The sequence below is a fragment of the Lynx rufus genome, unplaced genomic scaffold (genome assembly GCF_022079265.1).
Source record: "Lynx rufus isolate CCGP_SWC_20201006 ecotype Redwood Valley unplaced genomic scaffold, mLynRuf1.p SCAF_2, whole genome shotgun sequence".
NCBI lineage: Eukaryota > Metazoa > Chordata > Mammalia > Carnivora > Felidae > Lynx > Lynx rufus.
In genome coordinates this window covers 212999644-213013722 of record NW_025814834.1, presented here as the reverse complement: position 1 = coordinate 213013722, position 14079 = coordinate 212999644, and the positions used below count along the sequence as shown (strand labels likewise).

General features: G+C 48.6%; 1 protein-coding gene across 1 annotated transcript in view; it reads right to left on the bottom strand.

The window, feature by feature from the left end:
• Positions 1–14079, bottom strand: part of LRRC38 (leucine rich repeat containing 38) — a 34346-nt gene that overhangs the window by 892 nt on the left and 19375 nt on the right. The gene's annotated exons all lie outside the window — the stretch shown is intronic.

Genomic DNA, 14079 nt, shown 5'->3' with positions numbered 1-14079 from the left:
TCCGGGACATCCACTCCAGCTGTGCCCAGAGGAGCCCTTGTTAACCTCTGTGTTATATATTGAGGGTCCCCTTAAGATTTCACTGGAAGAGTGTTTGGCTCATTTAAAAAGGAGTTTCATACCCTCCAGTCCAGAAAAACAAGGCATCTGAGTATGTGTGAGAAAGTGCTTTAAAACAATAACCATGAATGGGGCGCTGGGTGGCTCAGTCGGTTAAGCGTCCGACTTTGGATTTCAGCTTAGGTCATGATCCCAGGGATCAAGCCCCACATCAGGCTCTGTGCTGAGCATGGAGCCTGCTTAAGATTCTCTCTCTCTCCCCCTCTGCCCATCTCCCTCACTCGCATGCCTTCTCTCTCTCTCAAATAAATTAATTAAAAAAACACAATAACCATAAATGCTAACTAGAACTTACCATGGGCCAGACGCTGTTCTAAGCACTTCACATACAATAAGAATCCTCATCATGCCATCAGGGGAAGAGGGAGAGACAGCTATGAGGATTGCAGGTGGGTGAATTCTACACCCTCTGTTGACTCAGTAAGCCCAAAGGAAAACTTGCCCAAGGCATGATAATCTGAGCACCATAAGGATGGGTCTCCAGATACTCGTTTATTCATTCAACCCACATTTATTGAGCGCTTTATCCTGTGCCAAGGGATTGGTGATAAACAAGGCCAAAAAAAAAAAAAAAGGCCCCTACACTCAAAGAGTATCAATTCTAGAAGACAGACACTCATTCATGCATTCAACAAATGTTTATTGAGTATCTACTATATACTTGGCCCTGGGGATACAGCAGTGAACAAAACCTAATGCAGCTTAGGTTTAGACAGTTAGTGAGTAGATCAAGAAACACATAAATGTTAAGATGACACACTAGCATGAAAGGATGAGTGTCTGGGACAGAGGACCGTCTTTAGATGGGTGTTCACGGGGTACTATTTTAGTGAAGATCTAAAGAATGAGATGGAACCAGTCATGAAAGACCAGTCTAGGCAGAGGAGACAGGAAGTTGGCAAAGAGTTTGGTGTTTGGGGAACACCACGTAGCCAGGGGCAGAAGAGTGAGCAAAGGGGCATTTAGTATGAGCTGAGGTGGGAGAGGTGAGCATGGCTGAAGATGAAGCCCCCAGCTCACCAGGGTCTCCAAATGAGTATCATGAACAGAGGCCCCACCTGTACCACCAACCTGGACCGAATTGTATCCCCCTGAAATTTATATGTTGAAGACCTAACCCTCAGTGTGTCTGTAATTAGAGATAATAATGGGAGATAATTCAGGTTAAATGAGATCAGAAGGGCGTGGCCCTAATCTCATAGGACTGGTGTCCTCATAAGAAGAGGAAGAGACAGGGGGCACGTGGGTGGCTCAGTCAGTTAAGTGTCCGACTTCAGCTCAGGTCATGATCTCACAGTACATGAGTTCAAGCTCCACATTGGTCTCTATGCTTCAGATTCTGTGTCTCCCTCTCTCTCTGCCCCTCCATTGCTTGTGCTCTGTTTCTCTCGCTCAAAAATAAATAAACATTAAAAATTTTTTAAAAAAAGAGAAGAGGAAGAGACATGGGTCACCTGGGTGGCTCAGTCAGTTGAATGTTCAACTCTTGATTTCAGCTCAGGTCATGATCTCAAGGTTGTGGAATCAAGCCCCACATCAGGCTCTGCACTGAGTGTGGAGCCTGCTTAAGATTCTCTCTTTGTCCCTCTGCCCCCACTCCCATGCTTGTGCATGTGTGCTCTCTCTCTAAAATAAATAATTTTTACAAATTAAAAAAAAAGTAGAGGAAGAGATCTCGCTCTCTTACAGATCTTACTCACTCTCTCTCTCTGTGTGTGCACGGAGGTAAGGCCATGTGAGAACTCTGCAAAAAGGTGGCCATCTACATGTCAGGAAGAGAGGCTTCACCTGAAACTGACCATGCCAGCACCTTGATCTGGGACTTCCAGACTCCAGAACTGTGAGAAAATACATTTCTGTCATTTAAGTCACCCAGTCTGGGGTATTCTCTTGTGGCAGCCCTAGAAAACTATTACAAACTCTCACTGGGCATGAACAAAAGATAAAGACTCGTGTGAGTAGTCAGCCAGCAAAGACTGTTTGTTACCAAGGGTAATCTACACATCCTGACTGATACACAATATGAACTATACACAAAGTCGAGTTACTACCATGATTTCACAAACTTCAGGTACGAGAAAGTGCTTAATATTAAAATCCATAAAGAGATCAGATCATCTGTTTCTGATCTGGAAGAGGGGAGAAAAATAAAGCAGTAGAAACTAGGACTCATACTGCACTTACTATGTGCAAACACTCTTCTAACTGCTACGTACATACTGACTTTTAATTCTTGCAACAAGTTCATGAGGTAGGTGGTACCATTATGCTTGTTCTATGGATGAAAAAAACTGAAGCATCAAGAGTTTTCACAGCTTGCTTTTAGCAACACACCTTCCCGGAAATGTGAGGACACCACTGCGGTGAGGACACTGCAGGACACTTACCTTTGGCTTCCTTTCAACTTTCAGGAAAACCTTCAACTCCTCTCTTTTTCAGTGCCTCCAGGTTTCAGAAAGCTGGCCCTCAACCCATCTCCCGAATTATCTGAAAGTCAGAATGATCTCTTCACATCTCACTAATTAACTGGCTTCTGTACTGCAACGAGTAGCTTGCTAATTGCACGGCAACCCAGTGACCACCCTTTGGGTCTTTATTTGCATATCTTTCCTTCCCCAGCTCAGAAACAGAGGCTTCCTCCCTCCTTGGGTCTTGGCCCACCTTTTCTGTAATGTACAGCCAACCCACTGGGGCTGATGCTCTCCTCCCCATGGGAGCCGTTGCCTGGCAACCAGCCTTACAGCACCTCCTCTCCCTGATTCAATGCCGACCTTATATCCCCAAGGGATTAGCTGGACAAAACTCTGTGTCTTTCTCCAGGTATGCTTGACTAGTTTTTGACTTTCTTTTTCTGAAAGAAGCCAAAGTTGGTTTTTTTTTTAACATATGAAATTTATTGTCAAATTGGTTTCCATACAACACCCAGTGCTCATCCCAAAAGGTGCCCTCCTCAATACCCATCACCCACCCTCCCCTCCCTCCCACCCCCCATCAACCCTCAGTTTGTTCTCAGTTTTTAAGAGTCTCTTATGCTTTGGCAGAAGCCAAAGTTTTGTTTACTTCTTATGAGCATTTTAAATGCATTTGAACAGAATAAGAGAACTTGAAGACAGAGTTATATTGGGGTTCCCTTGTAGACAGTTTTCTTCAATGGAAAAGTGGGAAAAATCCACTGACCTGCCTCTTCTAAACACCTCTTCCCCTGAGCCAAAGATGTTATGAACATAAACAAGGTAGACGCGAATGGACTCCATGAAACACAGTTTCTAACTCTAAGATAATATAGTAAAACCCTGGATTGCAAGTAACTTGTTCGAGTGTTCCGCAAGACGGGCAACATTTCTAGTAAATTTTAACCTCATAAACGAGCGATGTCTTGCAATACAATTCGTATGGGACATGATCATCATGTCACGTGATCACAACTGAACCAATGGTTCTTGAAATTTGTTTTGATATACAAGTGCTTTGGATTACAAGCGTGTTTCCAGAACGAATTCTGCTCGCAAACTGAGGTTTTACCGTATTTGTAATCTTCAAACCCGCAACGGGTCACTGTTATCTAGAGAAACTTTCCAGCAGTCCCTGTCTTCAATAAGCTGTATTCACTAGAAAACAACCACAACAGAACAACACCAGCCCACAGCACCTGCTGTTTAAGCCCACCCTTGGCCTGCCAAGACTCCTTGAGTCAATTCTGGTTTCTACGATGTTTTTTGTGCCTTGAGATTAAGCTTGGCATTTTTACAAAGTGACCCTTTTAGAAAATGTCATCTCACATTTCTCTGCAGCTGGAAGAAACAGGCTTGTTTGCCAAACGTCACATGCAAACCCACCAGGGGTGAGGGACTCTGGAACCACAATTGATGGAGCTAGCACGATAAGATACACTGTCTTCATGGGTTTTCGTAGCTCAGGAAAGGCAGAGGAATAAAAAAAGTCAGACAAAGAGCATTAGCTGGGCAGACAAGGCCCAGGAGAGGGGGCAGGGCATTGCTGCCAGAGAGAGCGTTCTGGAGACGCGTTCTAGGCAGGCTGCAGAACTCAGGAGTCACGGTAATCTGATTTCAGGGGTCCCGTCCCCTCTTCTCCCCTGCAGGATCTTACTCTAGACCAGAGCTTCTCACCCTTGACACTATTGATATGTTGCATCAGATCATTGTTGTTGGGGGGCACCTGGGGGGCTCCGTCGGTTAAGCGTCGGACTTCGGCCTAGGTCACGGTCTTGTGGTTTGTGAGTTCGAGCCCCGCAATGGGCTCCATGCTGACAGCTCAGAACCTGGAGCCCTGTTTCAGATTCTGTGTCTCCCTCTCTCTCTGCCCCTACCCTGCTCACGCTCTGTCTCTGTCTCTGTCTCTGTCTCTTTCTCTCAAAAATAAACATTAAAAAATTAAAAAAAAAAAAATATATATATATACACTTGTTGTAGGAGAGCTATCCCACATGGTACAGGACGTTTATGAGCATTCCTGCCCTCTACCCACTAGATGCTGGTAGCACCCCACCCAGTATGACAATCACAAATGTCTGCCAACAGTGCCACATGTCCCCTGGGTGGGGGGACTAAAGTCCCTCTGGTTGAGAACTTCAGGTGGAAGTGCCTGGAAAAGTAAGTTACCTTCTAAGGCAGGGCTATTATTCATTGCTGAGCTTAGTTATTAAATGGCTTTCTTTGATTAGGGCATGAAACAAAACAAGCGAAGCTTTACGCTAGAGGCTGTGAAGCACACACCAAAAAGAAGAAGAAGAGGAAGAAGAAGAAGAAGAAAGAAAGGAAAAGAGGAAGCAAGGAAAGGAGAGAAGGTGGGAGGGAAAGAAGGAAGAAGAGAAAGACACAGTTCAGGCCTCAAGGACTTTAGGTCTAACAGGAGGGTCACCAGGACAGGGTGAGTGGAAAGGCGGGTGGGCATGGGCACGTGAGGGAAGGGAAGGAGTCGCTGGGATGTCCCTACTTGATTTGGAACGTTCTCCCTCCTTTCCTGACCTGCATCTCTTCAGCTGTCCGAGTTAAGAAGAGCAAATAAAAGCCAGCACAGATACAGTACTTTGAGTATGCTAGATGCTGCAACTGGGGTTTTACACCTGTCAGCTTAGTTAATCCTCATGCCAACCCAATGAGCGACCTACTGTAATTATCCTCATTTTACAGATGATGAAACTGAGGCACAGAGACATCAAGTGACTTGCCCAAGGCCACACAGCCAGGGAACGACAGAGCTGAGAGTGACCCCAGCCAGTCTGGCTCAAGTCCACACTCTGACCACTACCCTGACACACCCACTCTCCCGGGGCTGCACAGCCCCACCCAGCAACTCAGAACAAGTTCCCTTTGGGCAGGTTGTCTCTTAAAGAGACTCTCTAGAACTCTCCAGCAACCCTCCTGTTCCCACACCCTGACCTAGACAGACTAGAGAAGTCTCCCTTGTCAGGAGATGGGTTCTGAAATGCAGACGTGGAGGGACAGCCTCTAGTGAGTCTTAGAACAGACCCCCGGCTCATGGTCATGAGCATGAAATAAAGGGATATCTGAAAAACTCTTAACATGGTGCCTGGCCACCATTTGTGCTTGAAAAAAACTGTTAGTTTTGTTCAGATTTTCAAGGTTTCAAATTGTGCCCACACCTGACTCCAGATATCTGAGGAGGGTGCTTGCACTAGTCAGGGTTCTCCAGAGACAGTTCATAGGGTGTGTGTGTGTGTGTGTGTGTGTGTGTGTAAAGGGATTTATTATAAGGAATTGGCCCCCATGATTACGGAAGGTGACAAATTCCCAAATCCACAGCCAAGAAGCTGGAGACCCAGGAGAACCGAGAGTGTAGTTCTAGTCTGAATACTGGCTCAACATTCAGGAAGAGATGATGTTTCAGTTCAAGTCAGAAGGCAAGAAAGAAATAACTGATGCCCCAGCTTGAGGCCATCAGGCAGGAGGAGCTCCCCCTTATTCACAGGAGGGGAGGGCCAGTGGTTTTGTTCTAATCAACTGATTAGATGAGGCCCGCCCACCCACCTTGGGGAGGACCCTCTGCTGTACCCACTTTCCTGGTTCAAATGTTCATTTCATCCAAAAACACGCTCCTGGGCACACCCAGTAATGTCTGCCCAAATATCTAGGCCCATCACAGTGCTCTCTGTGCTTTTCCTCAGCAACAAGAGAGAAGACATTTTTCTCATCATATTAGTCTGAGGTGGAAATTAAAACGAAATTGTCTTCTGTCCTCTACTTGCTTGGAATAGCTGCCAAGAGGCGGAAACGGCTCGGGGTTTAGCAGTGAGGAGAACGGACAATCTGCACGCCCAGAATCATTCTCCGTCTACAGAGGGGATGGCGGCTTCTCCTCCTTCATCTTCGCTCCAACCTTCTCCTCCTCCTCCTCCTCCCTCTCTCCTCCTCCTTCTTCCCCTTTGTACTTTTCATTGTGGCCAACTCGACACGACACAAAGCTTACCGTTTTGTTTATAAGTACACAATTCAGTGCCATTACGTATACCCACGATGTTGTACAATCATCACTACTCCCTGTTTCCAGAACTTTCTCATCCCCCAAACTCCGTGTCCAAGAAACAATAACTCTCCCCTTCCCCCTCTCTGTCTCCCTCATCCTACTGTCTCTATGAACTCACCTACTCATATATGTGAAATCATATGATATTTGTCCTTGTGTGACTGGCTTCTTTCCCCAAACATAAGGTTTTTAAGGTCCCTCCATGTGGTAGCACGTATCAGAATTTCCTTATTTTTTAAGCGGAATGGTCTTCCATTGCAAGGATACACCACATTTGTTTGTCCATTCATCTGTTGATGGACACTGGGTTGTTTCCACCTTGTGGCTACTGTAAATACTTCTGCTGTGAACATCGGCATATAAAAAGCTGTTGGGAGTCTCTGCTCTGTTCTTTGGGATATATACTCAGAAGTAGAATGGCTCGATCATATGGTGATTCTACGTTTAACTCTTCGGGGAACCGCCATGCTGCGTTCCACAATGGTGGCACTATGTTACATTCCCACCAGCGGTGCACGAAGGTTCCCATTTCTCCACGTCCTTGCCCACGCTTGTTATGTGACATTAAAATAATAATGGCCATCCTAGTGGGTGTAAAGTCTTATCTCATTTTTTGTGGGTGTGATTTTGTTCTGCATTCCTCTAACGACTAGTGACATTGAGCATCCTTTCAGGTACTTATTGGGTTGCTCCTTCTTTTTAAATGAAGGCCATGGTCTCCTAAAGAGACTCTATGTGATATTTCATCAGGGATTAGCAGCCATAGCGCAAAGGGCTAGTCCCAAGGGAGTCAACACTGGAGGGTAGGGCTGGGAGAGCCCAGGGGAGACCCACTGGGCCGATTTCTGAAAAGAGAAAATATGCATAACCTCCCATTCAGTATAATTCACCTACACCTTCCTGAGCTCTCACCCATGCCCTCAGTCGGAAGGACATGTGTGCCCGTGTGGGGGTATCATGTGTTGGGCACCTACTGTGTGATACAGAGCATACCCCTTAACACACGTCATTCATCGCTGACTTCCCTCTGGGAGGTGAGCGGGAATATGCCCAGGGCATAGCTGAGGAAACGGGGCTCAGAAATCGTTGGCAATTCTCCTATTAAGTGATGGAGCCAGAATTTGAGCTACACTCGGTCTTATTCAGAAGCCCGTGTTTTTTCCGTCTGCCTACGTTGTCTGTAGTCCTGAAGAAAGTGAGTTCCTGGGCCCCAGGACATTAATAATCCAACAAAGGAACCAGAACTAAAAAACACGAAGCCACCGGAAAGGAAGATAATATACAGTTGGAGAATCTGCAGGGCTTCACAAATTGAAGAATGAAGAGACAGGGTGTCTGGAAGGTCTCATGTGTTCTCATCAATATTTACAGAACGAGCGAATACCTTGGAGTTTGAGGGATTATTAGAGCGGAATGCGAAAGGCCTTGAACACAAGAGGCGCGGGTGGAATATGAAAGTGTGGGTGGGTGTTAGAGGCACCTCAGGCCTAGGATGGAGCCCCCGAGATATGGTATCTTCCCAAAGGACTGTCTCTTGGCGGATGTCGGGCTGTGTGTGCAGTCACCGCAGACTCATTGCCAGGAATTGAGAATTTGGATTAAGAGATTAAAAATGGCAGCCTATGAAGGGCGCCTGGGTGGCTCAGTCAGTTAACCGTCGGACTGACAGTTCAGGTCATGATCTTGCGGTTCGTGAGTTCGAGCCCCACATCAGGCTCTGTGCTGACAGCCAGAGTCTGGAAACTGCTTCGGATTCTGTGTCTCCCTCTCTCTCTGCCCCTCTCCTGCTCATGCTCTGTCTCTCTCTCAAAAAATAAATAAACATTATAAAAAAATTTTTTTAATGGCAACCATGAGCCCCACTCAGGCTGCGTTTTTTTTTTCTTGTCAATGCGATGGTGGTGGTCTTTTAAGAATCTAAAACAAAAGGGGCACCTGGGTGGCTCAGTCAGTTAAGCGTCCGACTTCAGCTCAGGTCACGATCTCGTGGTCCATGAATTCGAGCCCCGCTTCGGGCTCTGGGCTGATGGCTCAGAGCCTGGAGCCTGCTTCCGATTCTGTGTCTCCCTCTCTCTCTGCCCCTCCCCCGTTCATGCTCTGTCTCTCTCTGTCTCAAAAATAAATAAACGTTAAAAAAAATGTTAAAAAAAAAGAATCTAAAAAAACCCAAAACACCACAATTTAAATCAGGAGACCAAGCGGCATAGTCATATGGACACAACTGTCAGGCTGCCATAATGAGACAGGACACATGCCGTGAGCCTCTTCACTCATTCGTGTCACGGGGGCTGGTCCCCGTGCAAGCATCTGAGTGCCCCCGGGGCAGTGGGCTTCTTTCCCATGTCCCATGTCCCAGAGGCGGCCCTGGAATGAAAGGCATGACCAGAGGTTGAGGCAAAGACCGTGTGCCCGTGACAAAGATCTCTTGAGAGCCTATGGTCCAGAGCTGTGGTCCTCAGACTTTTGGATTTTATATGCTGGTAAAAAGAAAAAATAATAAGAAACGGAGAGACTGACATAGGACGGCAGCTTATAATTCTGCCCTGTGAGGACATGAAAAACACACTATCATCATCAACAACATCGTCGTTGTCATATCTTATTTTATTTTTTACGTTTATTTATTTTTGACAGAGAGAGAGAGTACGAGCAGGGGAGGGGCAGAGAGAGGAAGACACAGAATCCGAAGCAGGCTCCAGGCTCCGAGCTGTCAGCGCAGAGCCCGATGCAGGGCTCGAACTCATGGACCGCGAGATCATGACCCGAGCTGAAGTCGGACGCTTAACCGACTGAGCCACCCAGGCGCCCCGACATCAACATTTTATAAGAGAAACCTTTGTACGCCATTGAAGTTAGGAAGGGTGGGATAAAAGGAAACAGCAGTAAATACGTTGAGCCTTAAGAACAACTCACCGCAACGCCCTCATCGTTCTCATTTTGCGAAGGGTCTGTGCGTGCCTGGACATGTGACCACGGTTCCAGGGCCGCCTTTGGGAAGCACCATCTACCACGCTCCAAGGCCATATTCCACACTCTCCATTTCTCCTGGACAAGTGCTGGGCGATCGCTTCCTTATTCTTCGAGAGCAGAGGTCCGCAAACCACAGCCCAGGGCCACACCCCCCTTCTTCCGCCCCTCCCATATGTGTTTGTGAGTAAAGTCGTATTGGAGCACAGCCAGGCCCACAGGTTTACACATCATCCAGGGCGGCTTTGCACTACAATGGCAAATCTGAGGACTTACAAGAGACTGTATGTCTTGCGAGGCCTAAAATATTTACCATCCGGCCCTTTCAGAGGAGGTTTGCCAGTTCCTGTTCAAAACTCAGTGCAGGAGGGGCGCCTGGGTGGCGCAGTCGGTTAAGCGTCCGACTTCAGCCAGGTCACGATCTCGCGGTCCGGGAGTTCGAGCCCCGCGTCGGGCTCTGGGCTGATGGCTCGGAGCCTGGAGCCTGTTTCCGATTCTGTGTCTCCCTCTCTCTCTGCCCCTCCCCCGTTCATGCTCTGTCTCTCTCTGTCGCAAAAATAAATAAACGTTGAAAAAAAAAAAAAAACTCAGTGCAGGAAACGCCTCCTGTGGGAAGCCTGCCGTGAATGCTACCTGTGTCCCCCTTCCCCTCTCCTCCCTGCCTGCCCCCATGTCTCCTCCACGGGGTGGGGGGCTGTGCTTACCATGTCTGCACCCACAGCTCCCAGCTTTGAGCTGGCACACAATATACGAATGTCACAAAAACCAAGAAAATCCAGAACAGGTCAGAAATGTCTGGGTGGGAAGGATCCTAGCGTGTGATGCCTGGCCAGGGCCCCGAAAGGTGGGCTGCGGGTCGGTAAGGGAGGACCGGTCTCTCAAGAAAGCCAATCAGGAGCCACTCACTTGGTAGTGACAAGACCACAGAGCTATCTGTCAAACATGGGGTTTGTTTGGTGGACAAAATCTCTCAAAGCTGGGCTCTGGAAACAGTAACCCATCAGGTTCTTAGTGGCAAAACTGTTGGGAGCTACCAATTTTTATGACTCCTCGACCTTCTTCAATGACATGCATCCCAGATGTGAACTCTTCCTACTCATTACAGGTAGTTAGCCGTGTAACAGATACTACCTCTGCAAGAACACCCGTGACAGCTGATGGGCTCAGCGGATAACACCCTTCCCGCCCTGAGTCTAGAACTGTGTGGATGACGTGGGATCCCGAGGAAGGAGACTAGACAATCGGTCTCGTTACTGCAGGGGCCTCGGAGCCGCCCTGATGTTTTTGCTCTACAGGCTGCCCCAATCCTCCCTTCAGCAGCCCCAAAGTGTCTTTTGCAGAAAAGCGCTCATCCCATCATTCTTCTGCTCGACACATTTCCCTCCCAAGCCTCTTCATCTGTCTCAAAGTGAAAGCCAAGATCCTTACTGCCACGCCCCCAAACTTGTCACTGCACCTTGCCTGCCATCCCTCAAACACGCCAAGCACAGGTGACCTCAGGGCCTTTGCACCTGCTCCCTGCGTCTGGCCCACTCCTTCACTTTCTTTGGGCCTCTGCTCAGATGGCGCTTTATCAGAGACGCTCCCCCTACTCCACCCCCACCATGATCATTCTCCAGCCGCCCCCCAACGTGGCTTTAGTTTTCTCTATAGCACTCAGCACCGCGTGACCTATGACGTATGTATATACTTGTTTATTTTCCGCTTCCCTGCCCCTCCCCACTCCAATGTCATCTCTGTGAGGTCAGGCTTTTGGTTTTGTTCCCTCCTGGATTCCCAGTAACTAGAACTCTCAAAACATATTTTTGAATGAATATATGAATAGAGATAGGATTGGAGAATGTGGCTTAGCTGTACAGCCACGAAGAGTTTCCTAAACCATCTCCTGTGACAGACAGACCGTCCCACCTGATGTCCGATTGTGCTGGACAAGCACAGACCCTTCCCCTGCAGGACAAAAGTCCTTCTCCCCAAATTCAGCAGCAGATAATTCTCGGTTCCCTACGATGAAAGAGAAGCTGTGTTTCTCCCATGCTTCTCCTTCTCGAAGGCTGGAAATTCTCAGCACTCTTCAGGCACGGATGGCGTGGGAACAAAGAGCCCCCACAAATAGTGGGGGCAGATCAGCTAACCCCCTGGAGGAACCCCAATGCCTGGTGCTCTTCTAAGCAGTCTGCACTGTCTACGCTGCTTTAACCCACAAAACAAACTCTGGGGCAGCACTGTGACGACTGGTTCGCAGGTAAGGAGACAGAACAGTTGTGTTACCTGCTTAAGGTCATGCAGCTAAGAAACAGTAGAGCCAGGATTTGGCATCAGGCAGTCTGACTCCAGGGTCTGTGCGGTCAGCTGTGACCCTCCCCCCGTTGCCTTCAAAATGCTCCCACAAAGTTCTTGCAGGGGATACTAAGCCCCAGTGGGTCATATAATTACGCTAAGGCTGCTCGGTAAAAGTGCAAACCCAATTTGGAATCCATGCCACCTCCAGAGGCGGCCCCAGCCCAGGGTTCTCAGTGGAAAGAACATACAAGGTCATGCTCAAGGATCTGGGTGCTGTATTTGTCTCCTAGGGCTGCCCTGACGACTTACCACAAACTGCGTGGCTTTTTTTTTTTTTTTTTAAGTTTATCCATTCATTCTGAGAAAGAAAGCATGGAGAGGAGGGGCAGAGAGACAGAATCCCAAGCAGGCTCTGAGCCATCAGCACAGAGCCCGCTGTGGGGCTTGAACTCATGAACCGGGAGATCATGACCTGAGCTGAAACCAAGAGTTGGACACTTAACTGACTGAGCCGTGCAGGTGCCCCCAGACTGGGTGTCTTCAAACAAGTTTACTCCCTCACAGCTCTGGAGGCCAGAGTCTGTAAATGAAGCCACAAGGCCAGGCTCCCTCTGAAGGCACAAGGGGAGAAGAGGTCCTGGCCTTCTCTGGTTCTGCTGGCTCCAGAACTTCTCTGCTTTACGATGGCATTGCTCCACCTTCTGCCTCTGTCAAACCTCCCTCTCATAAAAACACACCTGGCGGGGGGTGCCTGGCTCAGTCGGTTAAGCATCTGACTTCGGCTCAGGTCACAATCATAGTTCATGAGTTCGAGCCCCGTGTCGGGCTCTGTGCTGACGGCTCGGAGCCTGGACCCTGCTTCGGATTCTGTGTCTCCCTCTCTCTCTGCCCCTCCCCTGCTCCCACACACATGTTCTCTCTCGCTCGCTCGCTCTCAAAAAAAATGAATAAACCTTAAAAAAATAAAAAAAGAAACACCTGTCATTGGATTTTAGGGCCCATCCTAAATCCAGGATGATCTCGTCTTGAGATCCTTAACTACATTGGCCAAGACTCTTTCATCAATTAAGGTCCCATTCACAGGTTCCAGGCTTTAGCACTTGGACATATCTTTGGGGGGACACAATGCAACACACTCCAGGTGTCTTATATGGGGGACAGTCCTCTCCTGCCCTTTGGCTTCTCCTCCTCCGAGTCTCCTTATTTGGAAGCTGCTCCCAGGTTTCATTCTGGGCAATCACCTCTCACCCCTCTGGGGGCTTCTTAAAATGCACTCTTTTCTGAGCTTGCTTCCCGGGCTTCCCTTCCATTGTGTGAACTCCCCGGCCTCCCTGCAGTGAGTCCCTTCCTCGCTTATGTCAGCCAGAGGTTGGCTTCTGCTGCTTACAGTCAAGAGGCCCCACAAGTGGACTGCACGAAAACGGAGTTCAAGGGTGAGCTAAACGCCCATGCTGTCAGCCTCTGTTTCCCCGGCTGTAAATCAGCTGGCTGTCCGCAGCTGTCCTACAAAAGCTTGTGCTCCGTGGCCGCCGGGTCCTGAGGGGGTGGAGATGTTTCGGTGCAGCTCCCACCCCCTCCTGGGGAGACGACACAGCGGAAGGGCCCCGCCGGTGGGAGGTTGAGCTCCTACCTCTGCCTTGCTAGGGGGTTCCCTCCCATCCACATCCACCGTCCGCCGAAACAAACTGGGGTCCAGCTCATTCCAGCCGAGGCCAGAAGGACCCCACCACTCCTTCCCTTTAGAAACATTTCTTCCTTCTCCACGGGGCGCACTCCAAAGGGACATGCCTCCTTCCTCGTGCAGGGTGGCCAGCGCCCCGCCCGCTGCCGCTCTGTCCCCTTGACTGATGACTTCTCCCAGCAGCTGACACCGGAGCTGGAGAGGGTGAAGAGCTGCCACTCTCCCAAAATAGATGGTGACACAGCGGATGATAGATTGAGATTAATCTCTTGCCCCTTGCCAACAAACAGGCCTGCGGCCAGAGGATCTCTTGGGGCCCTTCCCCTGATCCGGCCTCCCGGGAACTGCCTAATCCAGATCAGCGATAGGCTGTCCGAAGCACTTTTTGTCATCAAAAATTTTTTTTGTTTTCCCAACTCCACTTACGCAAAGCCCGTGTATACACTGAGAGAAGAGAAATAAACAAAAAGAAGCAAGATAAAAGGACCCATAAATACATGTTTAACACACTGGCTTATACCTTTCTA